The sequence below is a fragment of the Macaca fascicularis genome, chromosome 7 (genome assembly GCF_037993035.2).
Source record: "Macaca fascicularis isolate 582-1 chromosome 7, T2T-MFA8v1.1".
Lineage (NCBI taxonomy): Eukaryota > Metazoa > Chordata > Mammalia > Primates > Cercopithecidae > Macaca > Macaca fascicularis.
In genome coordinates, this window is record NC_088381.1 from 117964047 (window position 1) to 117990628 (window position 26582).

Genomic DNA, 26582 nt, shown 5'->3' on the forward strand with positions numbered 1-26582 from the left:
CTGGGAGACACAGCGAGACTCCGTCTCAAAAAAAAAAAAAAAAAAAAAGTCAATATGAAAATCATTTCTACAATAATAGAGTCATCCAAAGAGAATGAACTGCTTTGTGTCATCCTAGTCTTCCTATCATGAAGGTGTCTGTCAGAGGCCAGACCCTTGAAGATTTCAGAATTAACACAGAGGTTAAATTAGATGGCCTCTAAAGTTCCATTTATATCTTGGATTCTGGTTGTTTAAGAGTGTTTTGAAATCCAGATCTGGAATCACTTAATGTCCTTTTGAGACTGAAGAAGGCAAGTGAAGGGAAGAGACAGGAAGCGAAGAAAGAGGGAAGGTGAGTGTTAAATTTTGGGAGGAGCTTGGCCAGATGAGAAGTCCCAGTCCTGGAGAGCTAGCTGTCCTGAGTAATTCAGGGATGGAACATGGGTCTTCACGAGGATAACTATCTCTGCTCCAGCTCACAGAGCCATATGACTCATAATATGAAAGCACAACCTTTATTTTATCCCAAGCCAGTTCAAATGACAGCAGACAGCCCCGATCTTGTGTCTGAAATGTTAAGATGTTCTCAGTGTAGCAGGATGCAACCGCAGATCTTAGCTGGCTGTTTAGAAATCCTCTTTCTTTCCAATCAGGCTTCTTTATTTTTTCTCAGAAGGAAACCTTGCTGAGGATTTTGGCAGTTAACTCTCTTTGACTCAAACAGAATCCAACTCCTCCTACCCCACACTGCCCCAGCTCAGTTCTGCAGGGGTCTTAGGGATCTGCCTGGAGTCTGGCAATCTCAGACACTCCCTGCTTAGCGCTGGGGGCTTCCTGGGCAGTTACAGGTTATGGTTTTATAATGAGAACTGCAAAACTGGCAACTTTCCTGAAGGAGCAGCTCAAAACTTGAGGATGAAATCTCAGCATTTGAGAATAAACACCCAGGATGTTTCCTGGGATGACTCAGGCGTCACCAAACGTGCCAAGAAATTACACGGGTAATTGTAAGACTTTGGCACTTCCACGGAATGCTCACGATGGTTACTGAAGTAGATAACTCATCTCTGAGAACAAGCCATTCTCCTTGAACACTGCAAAAGTCCATGCATCTCCAGTTCTGAGGAGCTGGTATTTCCCTGTGCCGAACTCAAAGAAAGGAAGGCAAGTTGGCTGAGTGAAGCCTGGTCCTTCTCTTTCAGCAGGCAGCTCCCAGAGCAGAAGCAGCCCCATCAAAGATTTTTTCCAGCCTTGTATGGTGGCTCCTGCCTGTAATCTCAGCACTTTGGGAGGCCAAGGTAGGAGGGTCACTTGAGCCCATCAGTACAAGGCCAGCCTAGGCCTTGTACAAGACCCTGTCTCTAAAAAAAATTTTTTTTAAATTGGCCAAGCATAGTAGTGTACACACCTGTAGTCCCAGCTATTTGGGGGTGGAGGCTGAAGTGGGAGGATGGCTTGAGCCCAGGAGTTTGAGGCTGCAGTGAGCTATGATTGCACCGCTGCACTCCAGCCTGGGCAACACAGCAAGACCCTGTCTCAAAGAAAAAAAAAATTATAAGAGCACTTTAACATCGAGGTTCCCTGGTGCCCATTGAATAATATGCTCCATGAGGTCCAGCAGATCCCAGTTACCAGTAGGTAGAAGGGTCTGCAAGGGTTGGGCAGGATGTGAAATAAGAAGCAATGATGGTCTCAAGAACTGCTCAGGTGCTAGCAGTTGCTAGGATGACTATACTCCACTCTGAAAAACATTTAGGCAATTAGGAAGCCCCATCATTTTACACACAAACTGGTGCCAGCTCTGTATACCAGGAGTGCCCTCTCCCCAGGCTCGGTGTGCCCTCACTTATTTCTGTTGGCTTGTGCACAGAAATAGATCTGGAAACCTCAGGGAACAAGGCAGGAGCTATTAAATTAGAGCTCACTGTTCCCATTTCCTCCTTCAGCAAACGGCAGGACTTGGGCATCCAGCCTGGTCCTGGAGCTGTGGAATCCACTAGGTCTGGGGCTTGGAGCCTGGAGCAGGCTCAGGGTTCAGGGCTCAGGCTGCTTCATGGGGCTCAAGTTTCTCTCTCCCTATTCTCTTCCCCTTCTTTACCCCTCTCCTCAGTAATCTATAATTGCAAATACCCCAGACTTTAGAAAAGTTAGAGATCATACTCGTCCAAATACCTGACTTTACAGGGAAGGCCCACAGATGTTGACTTTTGAAAGACACTAATCCCATTAATAGAAGAGCTGTTCATTCATTAGCCAGGTCATATCACTAAACTTTTCATTGCATGATGCTCTCCCTCGTCTTCTCTCCTTTCTGAAACAAGCCTCCATGATGGCCCCCAAGGTCCCTGCCTCCTGGAATTCACATCCTTGCATAGCCTATGCCCATATCAGCATTTCCTCTGTCACCAAAAGAATGTAGCAGAAATGATGGAATGTCACTCCTGAGATTAGGTTTTAAAGGACTATGGCTTCTGTCATGGGCTCTCTCTCCTCTTCCTCTCTCTCTTGGTTCACTCTGGGAGAAACCAGTGGTCATGTCATGAGACACTCAGGCATGCTGTGAGAGGCTCAGGTTGTGAGGAACAGATGTCTCTGGCTAATAGCCAGCAGGGAGATAACACCTTCCAACAATCACATGACTGAGCTTGCAAGCAAATCCTTTCCCGATTGAGCCTTCAGATGATGCCAGCACCAGCCAGCAGCTTAACTGCAACTGTGTGAGAGACCATGAGGCAGAACTGCCAACTAAGCCCTAGATTCCTAACCCACAGAAACTGTGAGATCATAACCGTTTGTTGTTTTAAGTTGCTTAGTTTAAGAATAATTTGTGGCTGGGCATGGTGGCTCATGCCTGTAATTCCAGCACTTTGGGAGGCCTAGGTGGTGGGTGGATCACAAGGTCAGGAGTTCAAGACCAGCCTGGCCAAGATGGTGAAACCCCGTCTCTACTAAAAATACAAAAATTAGCCAGGTGTGGTGGCATATGCCTGTAGTCCCAGCTATTCGAAAGGTTGAGGCAGGAGAATCGCTTGAACCTGGGAGATGGAGGTCGCAGTAAGCTGATATCTCGCCACTACACTCCAGCCTGGGCGACAGAGTGAGACTCCGTCTCAAAAACAAAAGCAAAAAAAAGAAATGGAGTTCCTCGTTGATGGCTGTTCTGTAACTTAAGGGGTGTAAGTTGACTTCCCATGACTCTGGTTTTCCAGTTGCAATGGAATTTCCATATGATGTTTTCAGAGGCTACAGTAACGGTAGAACCTGCACTCACTATGTCCTCCCCATCCCTGCCCCCCCCCATATTGGTCCAACCCTGTCTGCCCCACACACACCTCCAAAGAGAAAGCTCTTTGAAAAGTGCCTGTGCAGAAAGCATCCTACAAATGCACACATTCCACAGAACACGGTCACATGTGCTCTTTCTGACACACTTAGTCATTGGAGGGTCCAGAGCTGCAGGGTCCTTAAGCAACATCCTCTATCCTGCTCATCTATGTGCCCTAAGTTGAGCTCTGTCTTGTTTTCTCTGCAGAAAACCTGTAACTAGAAGCAAAATTTGGCCTTTCAGGTGCCCAGCATCTGCTTCCTAAAATACAGCTAAACTAGGTTAATGCTTTTTTTTCTTGACCTTGAAGTGTAGATTCAGAGCCTTTGGGAAACTTCACAGCTTCTTGTTTTAAATATCCAACAAGAATACAGCTTTACCATCCTTTCAGCAGGGGTATTTCAGTTGAGTATCCTGGAACCAGACACACCAGAGCGTTAGCACTTGCTGGACCTCTCAGGCCAGGTGGAGACAGTGAGAGCTGCTTAGGCGTTCACTCAGCGATGCCAGTATGTCTTACTATACAAAGCAATGCTGAGTTAATTTCACACAGCTTGGGGAGGACTGGAGGCGCTTTTGGGGCCTATTGTGTGTGAGCCAACAACCTCATCTCTCCAGCTGTTCCTTGGTAGAAGCAGAAGTAGAAGTAGAAAAAATGAAGAAGTTGGAGCCAGAAGTCAGTTTCTGCCAACGGGAACAATGGGCGCAATTGTGCGTCTCACATAGCAGCAAGGAGTATTAAACAGAATTATGTACACGCTGTTACTACCATGAGAACCTTGCCATGGGAACTTCCGGATGTGCTTTTTTGGAATCCAGAGGATCTGGGAAGACCATTCCAGAAAAAGAGATTCCATAGAAATGTCAGGGAGTGGCCAGTTCTTGGATGACCTCTCCAAGCAAGAGAAAACACAAATGTGTACTTTAGGAGTTTCAAAAGCAATGCAGATCTTTCTTAGTGCAAAAGCCCTGTTTTCCCCTTAATATTAAAGATAGTCTTGGTCTTGTTTCTGGGAAGCTTCCAAGGACAGAAGCTAAACTGTGACCAAACTCACAGGAAAGAGACCCTCAGAGCTGGGAAATGATCACTTCAAGTGGTTTCTTGCTCCTTGCCTTGAACTGTGTTTGAGCTAAAACCTGCAAAATCTCCACATGGGGGACTTCTCCAAGGGAAGATGCAGGTGGAATCCCAAAGGCAATGTGGTGGTTGTCAGGCCTCTGAGCCCAAGTTAAGCCATCATAACCCCTGTGACCTGCACGTATACATCCAGATGGCCTGGAGCAACTGAAGAACCACAAAAGGTGACATTCCACCATTGTGATTTGTTTCTGCCCCACCCCAACTAATCAATCGACCTTGTGACACTTCCCCGGCTGGCTGGACAATGAATCTCGTGATCTCCCCACCCTGGACCTTTTGACCCCCGCCTCTGCCCGCAAGAGATAACCACCTTTAACTGTAATTTTCCACTACCTACCCAAATCCCATCAAACTGCCCCACCCCTATCTCCCTTTGCTGACTCCTTTTTCCGACTCAGTTTGCCTGCACCCAGGTGAAATAAACAGCCTTGTTGCTCACACAAAGCCTGTTGGTGGACTCTCTTCACACAGACGCTCGTGACAGTGGTAAGAGACCTGCCTCAGTCACTTGAGCTGTTCACCCCAGGAGAGTTCCCTTGCTTCTCCGATCTTCTGTTCTCTACAATGGAGATGACACCTACCTCATGGATTTTTTGTGTGAATTTTTTCTTCTTTTTTTTTTGAGACAGAGTCTCACTCTGTCACCAGGCTGGAGTGCAGTGGCGCGATCTCGGCTCACTGCAACCTCCGCTTCCCGGGTTCAAGCAATTCTCCTGCCTCAGCCTCCCAACTAACTGGGATTACAGGCACGTGCCACCACACCCAGCTAATTTCTGTATTTTTAGTAGAAACGGGGTTTCACCATGTTGATCAGGCTATTCTTGATCTTGTGACCTCGTGATCCGCCTGCCTTGGCCTCCCAAAGTGCTGGGATTACAGGCGTGAGCCACCGCGCCCGGCCAAACTTTTTCTTCTTTTTTACTTAATTTTATTTTTCAAAACTAGAGATGGGGTCTATGTTACCCGGGCTGGTCTCAATCTCCTGGGCTTAAGTGATCTGCCCACTTCAGCCTCTCAAAGTGCTGGGATTACAGGCATGAGCCACACCACGCACTGCCTTTTTGAGTAAAATTTTAACAAGAGTATGAATAAGGTTTGAACACTGAAAAAATAAATAATCTCTGAGTTGCATTTAGTTGTGCTGGACCCACCACATTAACAACCTAAGGGAGCCTTGCCCTGTGCCCCATGCCACGCGAGCCCTTGTCCTGGGCCTGCCTGTCTGGCTGCTCTCCCGGATGATGGGGGCTCTGTCCAGCGATCTCAGGTGGCAGAGCAACTCATTCCAGGGTCTGCCCCAGGCAGTGGAGTGATGCCGTTGGAAGATCTTTGTTTTCATTCCCTCCTCTTCCTTCTGTCCATCTAGGATTGAGGGTCCTCTTCGTGGCCTCCCTCCTCAAGTGTGGTGCTTCTGCTCCATTTCTCACAACCTGTTTGGATATATTTACAAACCAAAACACAGTTTCCATAGTCTGCCTCACCCAGATCTCTTTCTCTAACCCTGAGCCCAATCCCTAGTGCCTGCGGGAAATCACAAGCTACACGACCACCCCACCACTGATTCCTTTGGTCTAAAAGCAAACCTTCCCCTCAGAGTGCTTCCAACTCCCAACTATGGCAAAGTAGTAAATTAGGAGCTTTTTTCATCCTTTACTCTCCTTTGTTCCCTATTTCAACCTTTTCTGGTCTGAATTGCCCCCACAAAATGCGTATATTGAAGCCCTTACCCTCAATGTGACTATATTTAGAGACAGGGCCTTTAAGGGAGGAAGTAAGGCTAAATGAGGTCATAAGGACTGTGTCCTAATCTGATAAGACTGGTGTCCCTTTTTTTAAAAAAGGCTGATTTATTTATTTTGAGATAGGGTCTTTCTCTGTCATGCAGGCTGGAGTGCAGTGTCACTATCTCGGCTCACTGCAACCTTCACCTCCTGGGTTCAAGCAATTCTCCTGCCTCAGCCTCCCCAGTAGCTGAGACTACAGACATATGCCACCATGCCTGGCTAATTTTTATTTTTTGTAGAGACAGGGTCTCACTATGTTGCGCAGGCTGATCTCGAACTCCTGGCCTCCCACCTCAGCCTCCTAAGGTGCTAAGATTACAGGTGTGAACCATGGCGCCTGGCCAGGACTGGTTTCCTTATAAGATCAGAAAGAGATACCAAAAATCTGTCTCTCTCTTTCTTTATACACACAGAGGAAAGGCCATGTGAGGACACAGCAAGATGGTAGCTGTATTCAAGACGGGAAGAGAGAACTCACCAGAAACCCATTCTGCCAGCAGCATCTTGATCTCAGATATCCAGTTCTCAGGACTGTGAGAATATAAGTGTCGGTTGTCTAAGCCACCCGATCTAGAGCATTTTGTGATGGCAGCTTGTATTAGTCCATTTTCATACTGCTGGTAAAGACATAGCTGAGCCTGGGCAATTTACAAAAGAAAGAGGTTTATTGGACTCACAGTTCCATGTGGAAGGCCTCACAATCATGGCAGAAGGTGAAAGGCACATCTCACACGGTGGCAGAGAAGGAAAGAGGGCTTGTTCAGGGAAACTCCCCTTTTTAAAACATGAGATTTATTCACTATCACAAGAACAGCACGGGAAAGACCTGTCCCCATGATTCAATCACCCCCAACCAGGTCCCTCCCACAACATGTGGGAATTCAAGATGAGATTTGGGTGGGGACACAGCCAAACCATAATCACAGCTCAAGGAGAATAACACACAACCTGTTACCAAAACCGGCTACATCTTCCTTTACAATGGCTCTCAGAGTCTCCTCCTTCTTTCCAGATCTTCTCGTTGCCTGCTTCATGTCTTCCTCCCTGACACCTGGATTCCTGGTCCCACTTCTCATTACCGCTTCACTGCCATCCTTCTCTCCCATTTATCTGATATACTAAAAACACAACATATTCCTTGTCTCAGTCAGGATAGGCTAGGTTATGCTACGGTAACAAATGAGCCCAAAATCTCAGTGGCTTCACACAACAAAGATTGACTTATTCGCATCATGTATCCATCATGGACTGTCAAGATTGAGCTCTGATTCTGCCCCAGGTTGTTTCCATTCTGGGACCCGAGCAGATGGAGCAGTCCCTATGTGGGACTGTGTTGTTCTTGTGGCAGAGGGAAAGGAGAACATGGTGAACCATGCAATGGTTATCAAAGCTTTTGCCTAAAATGACATACATCCCTTCTACTCACATTTCATTGGTAAAAGTTTCACACTACCAAGTGTGATATTATCTGGGTAGGAATGTAGAATCCTTCCATGGGGAAGGGAAGCAAATAATTTTGAAAACTGCAACAGTCTACCACCACAGCCATTCCTGCCTGTCAGCTTCCTCTTCTCTCCTATGATGTAAATGCTGTGTGTTGAAGTCCTGGCCATCTCAGTGCCCTGTGAAGTCTACTGTCTCTGGCTCAGAGCGATTCTGTTTCCTATGACCTTTAGTTGAGATTGTCATCAGGGACCCCCATCCTGGACTTGTTTTAGGTGTCTAGCTGCCCAGAGCCCTTTAGGTGATCTTGTGATTATTCCTGGCCACATCTGACTGGACTGTCAGGAGGGACAAGTGACCAAGGATTGCTAAAACACAGGCTTACAGAGGCCTAGGAGCTGAGCCAATCAGAGCCTCTCCTGGGAATTAGAACTACCAAATACCGAAAGAATGAAGTACTTAGGGTAGTAGTTGAAGATGAAAGGATGTCTAGAGGTGGAGACAGAATCCCGGCTAGTGAAGTCACATGTAAGTTGAGATTAGGAGAGAACAGGAGCTGAATGAGCAGAGGAAGCATCATTAGAGACAGGAGCAGGGGACAGATGCACAGAGAGAGCAGGGATCCTGAGGGAGGGGTGAGGTGGAGAGGCCTCCCCAGGCCTCGGAGCTGTCTCCATGACAGCACCAACCACGTGCACTCCTACGTTAAGTCCCTCCTTCCTTGAGACAAGTGGAGGGATCTCTGTCCTTAAGATCAGCACATCCTCAGTAAAGCCACTTTCAGTTTAGAGAAAGCTCAGTTGTCCACTTGCTTCACATAGAGGTTGACCTTCCCATTCAGACTTTAGGCTCCTAAAAAGCAAGGCTCATGTTTGTATTGTCCATGAGTCTACCACAGCATAGGCCCCAGTAAATGATTTACCACCAATTTCACATCCTTTTTTTTTTTTTTTTTTTTTTTTTTTTTTTTTTTGAGACAGGGTCTCACTCTGTTGCCAGGCTGGAGTGCAGTGGTGTGATCTCTGCTCACTGCAACCTCTGCCTCCCGGGTTCAAGCGATTCTCCTGCCTCAGCCTCCTGAGTATCTGGGGTTACAGGTGCACACCACCACCACACCCGGCTAATTTTTGTATTTTTTCAGTAGAGACGGGGTTTCACCATGTTGATCATGCTGGTCTCGAACTCCTGACCTCAAGTGATCCTCCCACCTTGGCCACCCAAAGTGTTGGGACTACAGGCATGAACTACCATGCCCAGCCCAATTTCACGTACTTTTGCATCATTATTGTCATCATCCTCTTTGTTACCAAGTCTAGAAAATCAACTCAAAGCATTTTCATTGTTGAAAAAACAAAAGAGAAAATGCAAATGTCCTTACCCAGAAAACAGTCTCCATGCTGACTTAGCACACATTTCTGGGGCCTCCGTAACTGACATGGCGGATCGTGGGCATGGAGTGGACTTTTCAGAATTGCTGTAGCCCAGGCTCCAAGCCTCTCATTCAAGTTCCCCAGAGTAAATTGCTAGGCCTCAAATGCAGCCTCTTAAAAATGGGGTTAACATCCGGTTATGGTAAGGAATAAAACAGTAAAAATGAAGAGCTGTCACAGAACAAGTGGCACAGATGCTTAGTAGCAACGGAGTCTTCATTTCTGTTTAACAAAATGCCCCATGTAGGCTGGGCATGGTGGCTCACATCTGTAATCCCAGCACTTTGGAGGCCAAGGTGGGATGACTGCTTGAACCCAGGAGTTCCAAACTAACCTGGGCTACATAGTGAAACCCCATCTCCACGAAAAGTTTTTAAAGTTAGCCAGGTGCGGTGGTGCATACCTGTGGTCCTCGCTACTCAGGAGGCTTGGGTGAGAGGATCACTTGAGCCTGGGGTGAGGCTGCCATGAGCTGTGATTGTGCCACTGCACTCTAGTCTGGGAGACAGAGTGAGACATGGTCTCAAAGAAAAAAAAAAAAGCCCCACCCATGCACAAAGCAACCTTAGCTTAGCCCCTTGTGAGGTGACATGGGTAAAGTAGGCAGTGGGAGGAGCCGGATGGTGGCAGCTTGGCCCAGTGGCTGGCTTTTGCAGAGCCTGTGGACATGCTTTGACCTTCTTCCCCCATCCCTGCGGACTTCCAATTCCACAAGCAGAAACCAAGCAGCGGGTGAGGTGGACGGAATCCGGGCAGGAGAGATCACATACAAAGTTTTTTCACGTATGCATTTGTGCACATGCAAGAATCATTCAACAAAGAAAGGGTTTAGTTGGGGTTTGCAAAGACTGTTCATAAGTTCAAGGATGCCTACCCATTTAGACATTTAGATTTTCTGCCAGGAAAAGGGAAAAAAAAAAGATTAGATGGATGGATAGACAGATAGATAGATAGATAGATAGATAGATAGATAGATAGATAGATAGATAGATAGATAGATGGATGATAGATAGATAGATGATAGATAGATAGATGATTGATAGATAGATGATAGATAGATGATAGATAGATAGATGATAGATAGATAGATGATTGATAGATAGATGATAGATAGATAGATAGATAGATGATAGATAGATAGATGATTGATAGATAAATGATAGATAGATGATAGATAGATAGATAGATGATTGATAGATAGATAGATGATAGATAGATAGATGATAGATAGATAGATAGATGATAGATAGATAGATAGATAGATAGATAGATAGATAGATAGATAGATACTCAGACAGACCTTGCCAGTCAGTGTCAGTCATGCTTTCTGGGACGTAATCTTGTGTACCATGACACCCAGGAAGTGAGCAGAAAAGGCCTTTCTGAAGGATGTGGTCTCTGTCAGGATACCCTGGTTGCCTGCAGGTGGAGAGAGGACTCGTTGAGCTCCTCTACTGAGGGGAATATGCAGGGGATAGTTCTGGCCCAGCCAGGCCAGGTAAGAGTTCCAGAAAATGAGCATGAGAAGAGAGGGGAAGCTGCTGCTTTGGGGTGACTGCTGTTTCAAGGTAGCCCTGACTGGGGCAGCCACCAGCCACCAGCCACCAGTGATAGACACAAGGGGTTAAAACACACACACACACACACACACACGCACTGTGGCAAATGACATGGCTTGGAAATGGCTTTCACTCAGCACACCAATCTCAATCAGGAACTACTGTGTCCAACACAGGATCGGATGGACTCCAGCTCCTGCACTTAAAGATGTCGTGGTTAAATGTGTGGACTCTGGAGGGAGTCTGTTTGGGTTCAAACCCCACCTTTTCAGCTGGGTGCAGTCACACCTGCAATTCCAGCACTTTGGGAAGCTGAAATGGGAGGATTGCTTGAGGCCAGGAATTCAAGACCAGCCTGGGCAACATAGCGAGACCCCAGCTCTACACAAATAAACAAACAAAAACCCCCAAATTTCACCTTCTGTACATATTAGCTGCTAACCTTAAGTAACTCGCTTAACCTCTCTGTGCCTCAGTTTCCTCCTCTGTCACAATAACAAAAGGAATTAGAATATTAAAGCACTTACAATAGTTCCTGGCAAATTAGCAAGCACTATTTACATAGTTGTTACCGGTGCAAAGAACCTTTCTGAAAGAGAAACACCTGATGCTTGAAGGGATGCAGCGTTTCGAGGCCATGAGGCTGTTTGTGCTTTTTTTTTTTTTTTTCACTTTCCATCAGCTACAGAAAAATAGAGGAGGCCAGCTGCTCCCCATGTCTTCACGTCCCGATGTGAGGCTGCAAGGAAATCGCCTGAGACCAGCGGCTGTCACCAAACTCCTCCATTCTTTGGTACTTGAAGGACCTTGCCTGAGTTTGCTAGGGCTACCCCCACAAGGTATCACAAACTAGGTGACATAACCAACAGAAATTTGTCTTCTCAGAGTTCTAGAGGCTAGAAGTGCAAGACCAAGGTGTCAGCGGGGTTGGCTTCCCTGAGGGCTAAGAGGCAGAATCTGTTGGATGCCTCTCCCATGCTTCTGGTGGTTTGCTGGCAATCTCTGGTATTCCTCGGCTTGCTGAAGCTTCACCCTGACCTCTGCCTGCATCTCACATGCTGTTCTCACTGTGGATGTGTCTGTCCCCACCTTTCCCCTTTTCTTTTTTTCTTTCTTTTTTTTTTTTGAGACAGAGTCTCACCTGTCATCCAGGCTGGAGTGCAGTGGCGCGATCTCGGCTCACTGCTACCTCTGCCTCCCCGGTTCTTCTGCCTCGGCCTGCCAAGTAGCTGGGACTACAGGCGCGCACCACCACGCCTGGATAATTTTTGTATTTTTAGTAGAGATGGGGTTTCACCATATTGGCCAGGCTGGTCTCAAACTCCTGACCTTGTGATCCACCCCCCTTGGCCTCCCAAAGTCATGGGATTACAGGCGCGAGCTGCCACCGCGCCCAGCCAAATTTCCCCTTTTCATAAGGACAGGAGTTAGATTAGATTAGGGCTGACCTTAATGACCACGGTTTAGCTTGATTACCTCTGTAAAGACTATCTCCAAATAAGGCCATGGTCTGAGGTACTGGGGTTTAAGCCTTCAAGTTTTTTTGAGGCAGGGGCAGGGGGGACAGAATTCTATGCAACCCCAGCCTCATCCCACCCAAAGCCAGCATGCTGAGGCCTGCAATCACCCCAGACAGCCCCAAAGGTTTGTAACTAAACATGCTGACCTTCGCCCCTTGACTCTTGATGTCTTGGATTTGGTTAGCCAGAGACTGGGGAAACAGATCCATTAAATTCTGCATAGATTGAAAACCCCAAGGCAGGGCAGTTCAATTAAAGCACCTCCAATCATTCTTGTGGTTTCTCTAAAAGGGTGCGCTTTTTTCAGCTCTGCCTGAGTATTCTAACTCTTCACACTTTCTTGGGAAGGATGAGAAGGGGCAGGAAAGACCAGTTGCTTTGCTGGACTTTGTGTGATTCCGTGCTGCAGGACCTTTGCCAGGGCAGCCACTGAGGGAAGGTAGCCGAGGCTTGGAGAACTTTCGGGCTGTGAGTCTCGTTCATTCCTGGAGGCAAAAGCACAGAAGGCAGGCCTAGCTGTGGTGTGGGAGTCAGGAAAGAGAGGAGGTGCAGGGCCGAGGGGATGATAAGGGGATCAAGGAGGTGAAGAAGGAGGCTGGGAAAATAGATATTGTAATCACAGACTTTTCTATAAAATAGGTAATTTATGTGTAGTGCAGAACAATGATCTTTTCATTAAGCTGAAAATAAGCCATGTGTAGTAGTTAGGATTCTATTTGGTTGTGTATGACAGAAAATGTCAAAATAATAGACGCTTTTTAAAAAATTGACCTTTATTTCTCCCTTTTACAAAAGAAGTCGGGAAATAGGCAATCCAGGGCTCGTATCACAGCCCATGGCCATCAGAGAAGGAGGCTCCATGTAATACGCTGACTCTCCAACCTTAGCATGTCTCTTCATGGTCCCTAATGGCTTTTCAGCCTCCAGCCAGTACCAGGTAGCAGAAAAGAGCCTTTGCAGAGGCCCCGCACATTACCTCTGCTGACATCTCATTGGCCGAAACATAGTAAGGTGGCCACATAATTTTTTCTCTGGGTAGCTATGTACCTAGCAAAAACTGGGGACTTGTTACTAAGAAAAGACAAGTAGTTGGAGATCCACAGTGGTCTCCACTACACTGTATATGAAGGCAAGACAGTTAATTTCTACCTACATTCCCAAATATATCCTCAGGAAGAGAATGTTTCTGCAGCATAAATTCTTTGTGCATTGGAGGATCTTCCCTTTCAACCTTCAATTGTACTGCATGCAAACCACCCCTCAGGTTCTCAGCTTCAACCTCACTTTCTCGAAGAACCCTCCTCAGGCCCCTTAGTCTGCATTAGGCTTCCCTGTTTTATGTTCCCATTGCACCTTATGCTTCTGCTTCAAAGCCTCTGCACCCCTGTCATTATTGACTCATCTGGAATTACGTGTGTAAGTGCTGTCTTGCCTGTAATCTAAACTGTAAGCTCCCTGAGGGCAGACTCTGCTTCACCCTCCACTGTCTTCCAATGTGTGGCACCTAGTAGGCCCTCAATAAATATTTGTTAAGTGATTGAGTGATTAGAATATTACAGAGACCCCACCCAGATTTAAGGCCATTTCCAGCGAGATCTTTTTTTTTTGAGACAGATTTTCGCTCTTGTTGCCCAGGTTGGAGTGCAGTGGTGGGACCTCAGCTCACTGCAACCTCTACCTTCCGGTTTCAAGCGATTCTCCTGCCTCAGCCTCCCGAGTAGCTGGCATTACAAGCATCCGCCACCATGCCCAGCTAATTTTTGTATTTTTAGTAGAGACAGGGTTTCACCATGTTGGCCAGGCTGGTCTCAAACTCCTGGCCTCATGATCTGCCCATCTCAGCCTCCCAAAGTGCTGAGATTACAGGTGTGAGCCACTGCACCCAGCTGACCTTTTCTTTCTTTAACTAGACTTCCCCAGCTGAGACCAGGACAAAACCAGATTCCCCTGTGCTGTGCACCTGCCAGGACTGGAGCAGCCCAAAAGCCCATGGGAGGGCTGTGGACTGGGGCTGTCAGACCAGGCTCTCCGAGGAGGACTCCCACACCCACGGCCAACTCCACTTTACAAAACCAGCTCCAGCCAGAAGTATGCCTGGGGGGCAGGAGAACAGAAACTGCAGCAGTGTGGGTGGATTTTAAATCTGCGAATGCAACTGACTGCCCAATGTTTGGGAGATAAAATAGGTCACCATTCTCCCCTCGGTTTGGCGTCACTCGGCGTCACTCCCAGGCCCTAAAGGGGAAGGAAGAGTTTCGTGATCTTTGCTGTCACAGGCTATGGACAAATTTGGTTACACTCAGCTTTACAAGAGCTGCCTGCCCACCTGACTCCTGTTCACAAGACCCCTAAAAATTAGAAAAAGGTCAGTCCAGGCTGTTCAGTCTTTGGTTTGTTCGATGGGGAATCTTCCTGAGGCCAGTTTTTAAAGAGTTCATTTTGACACCAGCCAAGACAAAAGGCAGGACCCAGAGTCTAGACAGCCCCCAATCCCGCCGTTTGCAACTTGGCCCATTAGGCTGGAGCCTTCTGTTCTCTGGCAATGAATCATAGGCTTTTAAAGTAGAGAGTGAGAAAGAGCAAGCCCTGGAGAGAGCCCCGTGAGGCCTTGGGGTAAGGGCTTCCAGGACTGTTCATGAGAAGCTGTGCATGTCTCCCTCCAACTTCCCCAGATGAGACACCAAGATTGAGAAGTGAAGAGTCATCTCCAATTTGGCAGACATCCTGACCCTCCACACTCACCATTCTGATACTTAGTCATTACCATCCTGGTATATTTAGCCACTTCTCCTTCTGACTGAGAAGCTGAAAGTGATATTCAGCCTGGGTGTGATGTGGGGATTTTCTGGGACAGGGCGGAGATGATGAGGTGCTGGAGTTGCATGAGCTGGTCATTACAGTCAAGACTTGTGAACCAGTTGTGAAACCCTTGGTAACCTGAAATCTGCCATGGGGGGAGTATTTACACTACAGAAATTGGCCAATGCTGCAAATCAGGATTTCTTTCTTTTTTCAGTGAGACACTTGACCAGCACACACTGCATTACTCACGCAGGACGAGCTCTGGGAGGGCTGGAGAAAACCATAGGTGAGCAGAGTTGAGGATGTTTGGTGCCTCCCCTGATGGCTTCATCATGTCATCTTTCTCGGCTCTTCACAGCCAGCGTTTTCTCTGTGGAAACACCAAGAGATTCTACCTCTGCTCCATCAGCAAACAAGGAAGTCATTGATTTTCATGGCCCCTGTGCTAGAGGACTCCAAGAGTCCAACCTCTTAGAGCAGCAGGCCCATTTTCTGGTGGAGAAGAGAGAAGGCAAAGCCAGGGAAGGGCATTTAATAGTGACAACTCAGTGAAAAAGCAGACAGAGGCAGCCCGATGATCAAAAGTGTCTTCCTTCAAAGCCCCTGATTGAAAACAGCAATCCATGCTTGCCAATGAAGGCCACAGGTGATGTTTCTTATGTGAGTGCATAAGAAAATATGACCCTCTGCTTTAGGTCATATTTTCAGAGGTCATACAAGGTTGAAAGGAAGCAAATCATTTTCATGAGAAGGATAATAAATGAGACCGGGATTGGTATTGAGAAAAGTATTTAGACATTTCCGAGCTGACCAACCTGGAGAAGAAAGTGCTTCTAGACACACAGATTTCCAGGACTTTTCCTGAGAGGGTTAGATTCTGGAGGTCTGCAGAGGGGGCCAAGAACCCGTGTTTTTACCAGCCCCTTTCTCACCCCATGATTCTGCTGATGGCAGCCTGCGGACCGCACTTTGAGGAACTGGTCTAGTGAGGGTCCTCAGAGGGCGTTTTGCAGTGGGTGGAACTGGCCTCTGAGTGGGACCCTCCTTCAGTATCTAGGCCCTGCCCTGCCATGGCTACGGGTCTTCAGGACTCATCCTTGGGGATAGGTGCTGGGTGTTATGGGAACAGCATAAAAACACAAAACAAAAAATTCCATTTCTCACCACTGGGGGTGGTGAGAAATGGGGGTGGAGCCTGGAATTGTGGTCATGGGGCTCCAAGAGGAGCAGCCGGGATGCCATTGCACAACCAGCCACCTCTAAGAGAAGCAGGACCAGGCCCAGGACTGAGCCTCCACAAGCCCTGCCGCCAGCCGCCAGCCACCAGTCACCCTTCCTCCCTGGGAGAGCCAGAAAGGGAAGCATAGTGAAGCGCTGCATGGTGGTCTCCATCAACAGGGAGGCCCCTCCCCTCCCTCTGCTGCAGCCATCTTACCTGCAGCCAGAATGTGCCAGGGCCAAGCTGAGGACAGGGCGGCCTCTCCAGAATCCCTGCCCTTAGAGGACCTGCCAGAGACTGGTTTTTCTTGTTGGAGGCACCTCTTCACAGTCTGCATGTATAAGGCCTGATGAAACTCATCCCAAGAACCCAAGCCCACTTGCAAAGATGGGATAGAGAAGGGGCATGGCATTCCACTGATGGGCTCACTCTGGAGAGGAGCTACTGACCCAGCAGCAGTTCCCCCTCCCTCACCCCTGTTCACCACCCCCAGGAAGACATCCGACTCCCCATCAAATGGTCCCTGCCAAGGGCATTGTGGTAATGCGGGGAAAGAGAGGATGCCAAGTTGCCCCTCTGCCCATTGGACCCCTTCTCACCTAAGGAGAATTCCATGGCAGCCCCTCCTGGGCTGTGCTCTTTATGTCTCTAAGCCACTTCCTGTTTCCTTTTCTAGGTCATAAGCCAGGCTTATAGTTCGTGTGAGTCACTTACCTAGGAAGCCCAGAGCACACGGCTGCCTCTCAGGGAGGGAGCAAAGGATACAGTTTAGAAGTGCGAGGCATCGGTTTGCTCCTAAAACACACAGATTGTCCTAGGCTTTTAGCAGTGCTGTGTGCCATGGCCCCCAAGCAATGCAAGCCTTGGAGATCCGTGATTTGCCCGGTTTGCGTTCCTCTGCTGATGCCAGGCTTTCAGTTCCCAGGAGGCACTGGACAAGCATAATTTTGCAAATAAAACATTGCTTTGCCAAGGGGCTAGGCCTATCAGACATTCATTAGGCAACAGCCAGCAGGACCTGTGAAAGTCATGGCAAAGAAGCCATTCAAAAGCATTGTCTTCTAGTAACTAAATTTCAAAACCAGGAGGAAACCACAGCTCAGACATCGGCCGATGTTCAGCAACCTGAATTCACAGGGAAACGGACAAGAATAGACTTTGCACAAGTCTATTGCTTTCCCTTCATGACATCTAGGCAGTTTACTCCTCCTGACTTCCACTACTTACTGCGCGAGGATTATTCTGTGGTCACCAGAGTGCTAAGGACGAGGCGCTGGGTGATTTGGTCGAAGTCAATGTGCCAAGTCAGCATCAAGCAGCTATTTTTGCCTTCCCATTCCATTCCCTGAATTTTTTTTCTGTGAAAGTGTCTTGTAAGCTAGAATACACCTGAGGTGGCAGAGGAAAAGCAGAGCTCTAATCTCTTCCCTAGGCCTCTAAGTGAGTTTTGCATTCAGGGATGATACTGGGGCAAGGGGTTTGAGAGGTCCTGATGTTGCTGACACCCACATAAAACACTTTCTGCAGCAGAGAAGGGAAGGGGAGAGGAAAGAACAGGCAGAGAAAGACCCAGAAACTCAGATCAGCCTAGGATGAGAGTAGCTGTCCTCAAAACAGTCAGAAATCCAGAGTCCTGACTCTCCAGCAGGTATGGTCTGGATCCTAGTGAGATTATCTTCAAAGACAAAACAAACTCCAGTCATGCAGAGAAGCCGCATTATTCCGTGCAGATCTATAAAAACAACGGAAAGAGTGTCATCCCCTTAATTAATGAGGAAGTAGGGAAATAGGAATCCTCGTACCCTGCTGGTGGGAATATAAACTGGAAAAACTGAGTTGGGGAATCAACTGAGGCCAGAAGTTCGAGACCAGCTTGGTTAACATGGTGAAACCCCGTCTCTACTAAAAATACAAAAATTAGCTGGGTGTGGTGGCGTGCACCTGTAATCCCAGCTACTCGGGAGGCTTAGAGTAGAGAATCACTTGAACCCGGGAGGCAGAGATTGCAGTGAGCCGAGATTACACCACTGCACTCCAGCCCGGGTAACAGAATGAGACTCTGTCTCTAAATACATACATACATACATACATACATATATACATACATAACTGGAAAAACATTGCTGATTGGTAAGTTGGTTATGTTTGAGGCAGAGACAAAGCTTGTTCTGGGTCCCTTACACTCTTGTTTTCCTCCTGGACACTCAGGAAGACTATACTTCCCAGCCTTCCTTGCAGTTAGGAGCAGTCATGTGACTGAGTTCTGGACAATTGGAAGGTGGGCAGAGGAAGTGATGTGAGTCACCATCAGGCCTGACCCTGAAACTACCTGTGCAATTCTCCATGCTCTCTCTCTCTCCCTTTACCTATCAAGTGAAATCAGAGCATCCAGTGGAGAAGTCCAAGGCCGGGGCAAATGGAGACCCATCAGGTGGGCAAACCCTGGTTCCAGACGACCATGCAGAGTGCCTTCTACTCCCAACCAATGACTTGTGTTGAACTGTGACATAAAAGAGAAATACATCTTTATTGTGTTAAGCCACTGAGATTTTGGCTATGTCTGTTACAACATTTAGCCTGTCTGACCGATACACTATCACAATCCTTTAAAAGGTCATAAGCTTTGACCTAGCAATTAAATTCTTTGGAACATATACTAAGGAAATAATTAAGAATAATCACTGAAAATTATAAACAGACCGGACATGGTAGCTCACACCTGTAATCCCAGTACTTTGGAAGGCAGAGATAAGAGGATTGCTTGAGGCCAGGAGTTTGAGAACAGCCTGGTCAACATAGCAAGACCCAATCTCTAATAAAATTAAAAAAAAATTATAAACAACATTAATCTCCAATAATAGGCAATTCATTCAATAAATAATAATACAACTCTGCAAAGGAATATTTAGGCACTTAATATCATTTAAGTGTATTTATTGACATGAAACTATTTCACGATTTAGTATTACATGAAACAGAGTAACAAAGCAACATGGATGGTATGAGCCCATAACTATTTATATATGTATACGCATGCAAAGAAGAAAATTCGGAAATATACCAAAAAACAGTGATTATTTCTGGTAGTAGGACTAAAGATGGCTTTTAAAAATTATCTCTTTCTTGCAGTTTTATGCTTTTTCTACAATTAGCATATCTTTTTTTCAGTTAAAAACATTTTTTGGCCGGGCGTGGTGGCTCACACCTGTAATCCCAGCACTCTGGGAGGCCAACGCGGGTGGATCACAAGGTAAGGAGTTCGAGACCAGTCTGGTCAATATGGTGAAACCCCGTCTCTACTAAAAATACAAAAAAAATTAGCCAGGTGTGGTGGCACACGTCTGTAGTCCCAGCTACTCAGGAGGCTGAGGCAGAAGAATCACTTGAACCCGAGAGGTGGAGGTTGCAGTGAGCTGAGATCGCACCATTGTACTCCAGCCTGGGCGACAGAGTGAGACTCCGTCTCAAAAAAAAAAAAAATTTTTTTTAAAGTAGCCTTTTGGAAATGGATGGGTCTCCTTTGAACTTTAGGGCTGGCCTTACTCTCTCTAAGTATTAAGTGCAATGGGTGCAAAGGAAACGCAGGTCCCCTCCACTCTTCTGGGCTAAAATGCCACCATTCATAAGGTTAAATACCTATTTTATCTTCACCATTGAGAGCAACTCTCAAGCCCTTCATTCACTTAGCTTCAGGGCTCAGTTCTATTGACATAGTGCTCTGTCTTTAAGGAAAGATGTACCTTTTTATCACAAGGTTTTTCAGGATTTTCTCAGAGTTGCTGGGCCTCAGAACTCTCTTCTTTTGAGTCCTAATTTGGATAATTCGGGAAACTGCAGCCACAGTTCCTCTCTCTCTTGAGACTGGCTGAGTGAGGCAGACCACGCCTGTAATGCAAAAAGCAGGGCAGGAAATCACACTCTAACCACAGGTCTTTATTCAGAAACCCAGCAGCCTCACTACCAAATAAACTCAGGAGCCCTAAAGCCTCAGTGCCCTGACCTATAAGATCAAAGAATCTCATGTGAGCTCTCCAAGTGGACTTTTAATAAAAAGTCGTGCTGCCAGTTTCTGTTTTGACCTTCCAACCACAGGATCATGCCAACATTCAGTAGTAACTCCATTTTTTTTTTTTCCTGCCAAATCGACTCCTTGCTCTTTTCAACACATCCTCACACAGAGGGAACAAGCCACTGAGGTTTCCTGTTGAGGAGGGTTCTTTGGTGTTCTGGGAGGGAACCATATATTCACAGAAACCATGTATAAGTTTTCCGTGTAGTAGGACAGAACTACCTTAATTTAACTGGATGTCTTTTCGACAAACCATGTACCCCTAAAATGAGGAAATGGAAGGAAGTTGTTTATTTTCATCCCGGCCCTTATTCTGCTGCATTGTTCCTGTGTACATTTCTCTTACTCCACGGAGCAGGAGCTTCTTGAGGACCATGACTGTCATTTATTTCTCCCTCCCTGCTCCTGGCACTAGCAGGACCTCCCCTCCTCCCTCTTAACAAAGTTTTCAGTGAGTGAGTGAATGAATGAACTTTCCCCTGTTTCCTGATGGGTTTCAGCCAGCACAGACTACCTACTTTTGTTCAGATGCGTCCTGTGTGTCTTTGTCTCTACGGGCACTGTGTTTGATGGGTTTCTTGAAACCTTCCCATGCACACAGTAGTATAGTGGCAAGATCAGCTACATACATTGCAGAACCCACTGAAAAATGAAAATGCAGGGCCCTTGTTCAAAAATTGTTTACAATGTCAAATTATCCAAAATTAATACAATTAATTCTTAAACGTTAAATTAGATAGTAAATGATTAAGAATTTCAAAGCTTTACAGAGTAGAGCAGTGCAGGCAAGCCTGGTTCTCGTCCACCACATGGCTCAGCTGCCTGCTCCTCCCCTCTGCTCAGAGTCAAGGTCCCGAGGCCAGCAGGGTGTTTGCTGATGAGGGCCTACCCATACCCTGCCCTGCATCCTGTCACCAGAGTTTCATTTGGAATCCTGAGCAAAGGTCTCCGATTGCTGATTCTCCTGCCAACAGAAAACACTCTCCCTCTTCTGAATGTGTTGGCAGGAAAACCAGATTTTTATCTCTCCAGGTCAGCCAAAATCTTGAGGCCAGTTAACTTCCCCAGTGATCTCATTTGAATCATCCTTCACTTCTGCCCCCAGTGAAACTGAATCTGCACTCTGCTCGACTCTCAGCCCAAGCGAGGTGCCACGCCCACACCTCACTTGTCTTCCACTGAGGTCTTTCCTGACAACCCGTTTCTCTGGGTTGTCCTCTCCTGCCCTTGAGACCCCTGTTCAGTTGTGAACAGTCTCTCCATTCTATGGCTGCAGACTCTTCACTGAAATCTGTTTGCCTCCATCAAAACTAGATCTTTCCAAGGAAACCACCTGCCCCTGTGTGGCTCTCACAGTTCCCAAGCGGAATCTTTCAGTGCCTCTCCCCACTGCCAGACCTGCCATCACCCTGGAAAAGCTGAATTTTCATGTGTGAATCAGCCAGTATCCTGGCCTCAAATTTGTTCACCTCCTTAACTTTGGTGACCATTGTCTCCTCTCCACCTCAGCCATCTCTATATCCTGTACATTCTCAAAACTCGGAACTGAAATGGTAAACTTCAATATCCCTAAACTTATTGAAAACACACAAACTCCAATATCCCACATTCTCATTTCAATTCCTTGGTTTCCAGCATTCATACTGTCAAACATCAGCATTTTTTACTCCTCCACATGGCCTGTCTCCATGTGGAGAGCTTGGGCTTCCTCACAGCATGGTGGTCTCAAGGTAGTCAGACTTGCTACATGGTAGCTGGTCTCCAAGAGTAAAAGCAGATGTTGACAAGCCTTTTGAAAGTTAGGCCCAGAACTGGCACAGCATCCTCTCTGCCTTGTTCCGTCAGTCAAAGCAAGTGATAAGAAATCATGAGGCGAGTCCAGATTCAATGGAAGGAGAAATAAACTTGACCTCTTGAACAGTGGAGCAGCATGTGTATACAATGGGAGAAAGATTTGATGGTGGCCATTTTTGGACACTGTCTACTACAGAGGAGAGAGAAAATAAATATATATAACAAACAGGAGAATACCAGATAGTAATAAGAGCTGTTCAGAGAATCGAAATAGGGTGTTTTGATGGAGAATGACTGAGGAGCTCCTGGAGATTGAGGGGATTGTCAGGGAAAGTCTCTATGAGGAAGTGATGTTTAAATTACAACTTGTGGCCAGGTGTGGTGACTCACGCCTGTAATCCCAGCACTTTGGGAGGCCACGGTGGGTGGATCATCTGAGGCCAGGAGTTCGAGACCAGCCTGGCCAACATGGTGAAACCCCATCTCTATTAAAAATACAAAAATTAGTTGGACGCAGTGCTAGGCACCTGTAATCCCAGCTACTCAGGAGGCTGAGGTGGGAGAATTGCTTGAATCCAGGAAGCAGAGGTTGCAGTTAGCCAAGATCGTACCATTGCGCTCCAGTCCGGGTGACAAGAGTGAAACTCTGTCTCAAAAAATAAAAATAAAAATAAATTAAAACTTGAAAAGCAAGAATTTCCAGCTGTGTGAAGGTCCAGGCAGGAGGAAGAGCCAGCAGAATTGCTCTAACATGGGACTGAGCCAGGCATGTTTAAGGAATAGAAAGACCACACATTAGGAGTATAGACAAGGACAGGGAGCTTGGGCTAGAAAACAGGTCAGACAAGTGGGAAGGGCCAGATCAAGTGAATCAGGGGAAGGAAGCTGGACTTTATTCCCAGAACCATTCATGGAAACTGATTGAAAGGTTTACAGCAGAGAGTGGATATAATATGACTTACATAGTGAAAGGTCACTCCAGCTGCCTTGCAGAGAACAGGAAGTGTAAGTGTGGAAGCAGCAAGAGCAGTCAGGAGGCTACTGTGAGACCCCAGGGGAGATGGTGGCTTGTTCTGGCTGCTGGCTGTGGGGAGGAGACAAAATAGAGATAGGTTTGGTGGCTGGACCACCTGTACTGTCTTGGTTCAATTCCTCTTCATGCCCAGGTGATCACTGCAGAAACCTGGTTGGTCCTCACCCACACCTGGCTGTCAGTTAGTGTCCCTCCTTAGAGTTTTGTGGGGGTTTTCTGTTTTGTTTTGTTTTTTGTTTTGTTTTGTTTTGTTTTGTTGAGACAGGGTCTCATTCTGTTGCCCAGGCTGGAGTGCAGTGGTGTAATCATAGCTTACTATAACCTCGAACTCCTAGACTTCAAGCAATCCTCTTGCCTGGCCTCTGGAGTAGTTGGGACTACAGGCAATACTACCATGCCCAGCTAATTAAAAAAAAAAGAAAAAAAAAAAGAAGAAAAACTTTTGTAGAGATGGAGTCTCACTATGTTGCCTAGGCTAGTCTAGAACTCCTGGACTCAAGTGATCCTCCCACCTTGGCCTCTCAAAGTGCTGGGATTATAGGTGTGAGGCATGGTGCCTGGACCTCCTTAGAGTTTTTAAGATTACTTTAAATTCCGTATCGTTGCACACAATGAGACCCTTCATGGTAGGCTCTGCTCCTTCCCGCTTAGACTGGTTTCCCATCTCTGTCCCACATAGGCCTTTGCTCCAGCCAGATCTAAGTCTTCACTGTTCCCTGACCTGTCCTGGTTCATGACCCTGTGCCTGGCATGTGCTGTCTCTTCTGCCTAAAATATTTCTTCTCCCTCACCTCCATTACTTTGTCTACCCAACTTCTGTTCCTCCCTCAAAATCTAACAGGTGTCACCTCTTCCACTAAGCCTTCCCTGAAACCCCAGTTTTATTTAGATTTCTATGCACTGGACACATAACAGCATGAATGCCCAACTCCTTGTCTGTCTCTTCCAATTGGTTGGGGTTTCTTAGGGGCAGAGACCATCCCTAGAACCCGGCACAGGGCTCCATAAGCTGATGCTATCATGTTCAGCACAATTTACCCTTGGAGTGTGAAAATGTGTCTTACAAGGTCAAAGCACAGCAGAAAGATTTGATAGATCCCCATAACGAGGTCCTCCATTCTCCCAGGCTGATTCTGGGAGGCTGGACTCATTACTTAAGAAGCCTGCAAGTCTTCAGTGGGAGAACTGACACAAGATCCGGACATGCTCCAGGAAAGGTCTGGTCCCCGCACGCGATGATCAGCATCACCACTAGTAATAATATTGGTTCTTGGCAGAATTAGTACTCAGACCACCGTTCTCCCCTCGCTCCCACCCATAGTCTCTGGGAAGATCTGAAAAGCCTACTGCAGCCAACATGAAGTTCACCATAGTGCTTAAAGGTAAATACACTACAAGTGGCTGACTCTAAAATCTATACCCAAACCTGGTCCTCGTTTCTGAACTTCAGACTCTCATATTCAATTGCCTGATGGACTTCTGTACCTAGATATCCTCCAAACTTGGCAAAATTGAACTCATCATTTCTCTTGCCCCCATATACTCATGAGTGGCAGCCCACTCGGAATGACTGATGGATGTCACTTGAGTTCATCCTCTCCGTTGCCATTGCCAGGATCCTGTTGCAAGCCCTCAGCTTCTCTGGCCTGCATAACCACCTTCCTTCCCCAGCCTCCCTGTTCCCAGCCTCATCTTCCTCAGGTACCCAGAGCATCTCTCCAAAATGCAAATCTAATCTTGTCCTTCCTCTCTCAGAAAACCTTTAATTGCCCAAAGCAGATTATTAAACTTTAGTTTGCATCTGAATTGCCTTGAAAGCTTCTTAAAAATGCAGATTCCTGAGCCACCTCCAGACCTCCAAAAATCCAAAGTTCTGTGGGTGGAGTGATGCACATTCTCATCCAGTGCCCAAGGGCTTCTGATAGAGCTGGGCTCCACCTTGAGAAACACTGTCATGCACAGGCGACTCCAGACTCCATCATTCACTCCACCAGGCCCTTCTCAGGCCAGGGACCCCCCAAGCGAGGTCTGTCTCATCCACTCCCTCCTCACACACCCTGCTCTTCATGGTACTGCTTACCTTCCCCCTTTGCTCTATTTTGCCTGGTGCCAAGAATGTCTTCTTTGAAAGACCGAGCCCCGTTTTCATTCTGGTAACTCGATAATCCTTTGGAATGTTGCTACTCAAAGCATCAGCACCACCTGGGATCTTGTTAGAAATTCAGAATTGCAGACCCCACCCCAGCCCTACTGAATCAGAGCCTTGGTAATTCCTATGCACATAAGAGAAGAAGAAGCACAGCCTTATAACTTGGCTCAATAGTCGCCTCTTCCAAGAAGCCCTCCTAGACTGACACTGAACTCATCAAATACCCATTCCTCCCAACTGACACCGGGCATCACAATCACAGTGCTTGTTGTGGGGAAAAGAAAGAGATCAGACTGTTACTGTGTCTATATAGAAAGAAGTAGACATAAGAGACTCCATTTTGTTCTGTATTTGAGATGCTGTTAATCTGTGACCCTACCCCCAACCTTGTCCTTGCAAGAGGCATGTGCTGTGGTGACTCAAAGTTTAACAGATTTTGGGCTGTGCAGGGTGTGCTTTGTTAAACAAGTGCCTGAAGGTAGTATGCTTGTGAAAAGTCATCACCATTCTCTTAATCTCAAGTACTCAGGGACACGTACACTGCCAAAGGTCACAGGGACCTCTGCCTAGGAAAGCTAGGTATTGTCCAAGGTTTCTCCCCATGTGATAGTCTGAAATATGGCCTCGTGGGAAGGGAAAGACCTGATCGTCCCCCAGCCTGACACCCGTGAAGGGTCTGTGCTGAGGACTAGTACAAGAGGAAAGAAGGCCTCTTGGCAGTTGAGATAGAGAAAAGCATCTGTCTCCTGCCCATCCCTGGGCAATGGAACATCTCGGTGTAAAACCCGATTGTATGTTCTGTTTACTGAGAAAGGAGAAAACTGCCTTAGGGCGAAAGGTGGGACTTGCTAGCGCAATGCTGCTCTTTATGCACTAAAAAGGTTTATGGAGATGTTTACATATGCATATCAAGGCACAGCACTTTTCCTTAAACTTATGTCACAGAGATCTTTATTCACATGTCTTACTGCTGACCTTCTCCCTACGATGATCCTATTATCCTGTCACTTCCCTTTTTCTAAGATGGTAAAGATAATGATCAATAAATACTGAGGGAACTCAGAGACCGGTGCCGGAGTGGGTCCTCTGTATGCTGAGCACCGGTCCCCTGGGCCCACTTTTTCTTTCTCTGTTTTGTCTCTGTGTCTCATTTCTTTTCTCAAGTCTCTTGTTCCACCTAACGAGAAACGCCCACAGGTGTGGAGGGGCAGGCCACCCCTTCAGCTTGTAACATTTAAAAGTTAGGAATCTCGAGCTGCCGGGGGAGCCCTGCACACCATGCCACATCCTGCCTGTCTGTCCCCGCGGGTCGTCACCCACCACAGCCGCTCC

At 46.9% G+C, this 26582-nt stretch overlaps 1 long non-coding RNA gene across 2 annotated transcripts; it reads right to left on the bottom strand.

Moving 5' to 3' along the window:
- Positions 1-4505: 4505 nt before the first annotated feature.
- Positions 4506-20910, bottom strand: LOC102132822 (uncharacterized). Of its 2 annotated transcripts, XR_010588471.1 has the most exons (7): positions 20793-20910; positions 19946-20090; positions 18572-18705; positions 15236-17937; positions 7181-7350; positions 6711-6870; positions 4506-5878 (listed from the first exon to the last, which is right to left on the bottom strand). It is a non-coding gene; the product is annotated as an uncharacterized lncRNA (long non-coding RNA). The 2 variants fall into 2 exon arrangements; XR_012415770.1 differs by lacking the exons at positions 4506-5878; positions 6711-6870; positions 7181-7350 and adding an exon at positions 12938-14419 and having other exon boundaries at positions 15236-15356; positions 16422-17937.
- Positions 20911-26582: the final 5672 nt, after the last annotated feature.